This window comes from Pagrus pagrus (assembly GCF_965226575.1).
Source record: "Pagrus pagrus genome assembly, chromosome: 22".
In the NCBI taxonomy this organism is placed as follows: domain Eukaryota; kingdom Metazoa; phylum Chordata; class Actinopteri; order Spariformes; family Sparidae; genus Pagrus; species Pagrus pagrus.
Window position 1 is genome coordinate 368,246 of NC_140204.1, and position 1,755 is coordinate 370,000.

Below are 1,755 nucleotides of genomic sequence, written 5' to 3' on the forward strand. Positions count from 1 at the left end.
CTGAGACAAACAGACTCCATGTTTCTGCTCAAAGACAGAAAGAAGTTCATGCAGAACATTTGCTGAATTTACAAGAAGCAACAAATCAGTGAGAATCAGTCAGAGACAGAGTTTCACACAGTTTATAAAGTGTCTCCAGCTCAACAACTCACTAAACTGACACTTTTGTTAAGGGAGTCTGGTGATGTGGAGGTGACCGGCTCAGACAGTGTGTTCACAAACATCTTCTTCTTCTTCGTCTTCTTCTTCCACAGAGGACGTCCGTGCAGCAGACGGTCCTGCAGCGTGTCCACACACAGTAATCGTCACTGCTCAGATGTTTCTGAGGTTCATGTTGATGAATCAGACAGATGTTACATTCAGCTTTTATAAGGAATTTATTTCAATATTTCAATAGTTGAATTTCATTTATAACTAATTATTTCATTATACAACAAACCAGCAGCCTCCTGTGTGTGTGTGTGTGTGTGTGTGTGTGTGTGTGTGTGTGTGTGTGTGTGTGCGTGTGTGTGTGTGTGTGTGTGTGTGTGTGTCACATGATAATAATAAATATTCAGATATGATTTTATAGCTTTAATAAAGTGTAACTTCTGTCAGTGCTCAGAAAGAAAAGACGACCTCAGGTCAGCCGCTGTGTGTGTGTGTGTGTGTGTGTGTGTGTGTGTGTGTGTGTGAGATGATATTACATCATCAATAACTCTGATTATTTTTATTATAATAATTATTATAATTATTCACATGACCCTGATATTCAGTCTTAAAAAAGCCCACTGGAACCATCAGAAGCCAGTTTGGGAGCAGCAGCGGCCATGTTGGATCCACCAGCAGCCCAGTCGCCATGGTTACACACACAGCGTCCACCCAAACCTGTCCAGGTGAGTTTGTGGTCCTGTTCAGGAGCAGGAATCATGGGTACTGTAGTCCAGAACAGCTGGAGCTGGGACTTGTGGGTAATGTAGTCCCTCTGTGCTGTAGGTGGTGTAATCCTCCACTGGAGCTGGGAACTGTGGGTAATGTAGTCCAAAGCCTTAAAAACAGAAGTGTTGAGTTTCAGTTTGACCTCAAGAAGAGGAGGGGTCAGGATGTTGTAGTCCAAGCAGTGAGGCATCATGGGCATTGTAGTCCAAAGAAGGGGGAGGTGTGATCTGACTCTAATTCCTCACCCCTCTGAAGGGTGAGGAGGGGGATTGTGGGTGATGTAGTCCAGATGAGGGAGTTCAGGGTGTTGTAGTCCATGCAGTGAGTTACAGTGAGTTACTGTGAGTTTTTGTAGTCCAAATGAGGAGGATTGTTGGTTATTGTAGTCCAGACAGAGAGGGACTGTGGGAGATGAAGTCCAGCAGAGGGGGATTGTGGGTGTTGTAGTCCAGTGTTTGATACTTTAAGCCCTGAATAGACTGTGTGTTTGAGCCCCATCGTTTTATTTACAGTCACACAAGTCTTTATGTACACTACACACAAACACACACTCACACACACACACACTCACACTCACACACACTCTCACACACACTCACCATTTTCACATCACATGAATAAATAAATAAATAAATAAATAAATAGGTTAATATAAATACTTGACTAGCGTCCTCTGACTCAGTGTTTACTGATAATACAGATTATTGAACCAACACAAGATCAATCAACCAATCAGATGTCCCTCTGACACACAGACGGCTCCGTCAGCCAATCAGTGCGCTCGCTCCTCGTCCCCCAGAAAGAAAACAGAAACTGTAAAAAGACAAACGTCTGCTC

At 43.4% G+C, this 1,755-nt stretch overlaps 1 protein-coding gene across 8 annotated transcripts in view; it reads right to left on the reverse strand.

Moving 5' to 3' along the window:
- Window positions 1-358: 358 nt before the first annotated feature.
- dlg4b (discs, large homolog 4b) overlaps window positions 359-1,755 on the reverse strand; it is a 175,659-nt gene continuing 174,262 nt past the window's right edge. For all 8 annotated transcript variants that reach the window (XM_084344113.1, XM_084344119.1, XM_084344114.1 and 5 more), the window contains one exon: window positions 359-1,755. This exon is cut by the window's right edge and continues 184 nt beyond it. The gene's annotated coding sequence lies outside the window, so the exon portion shown is untranslated.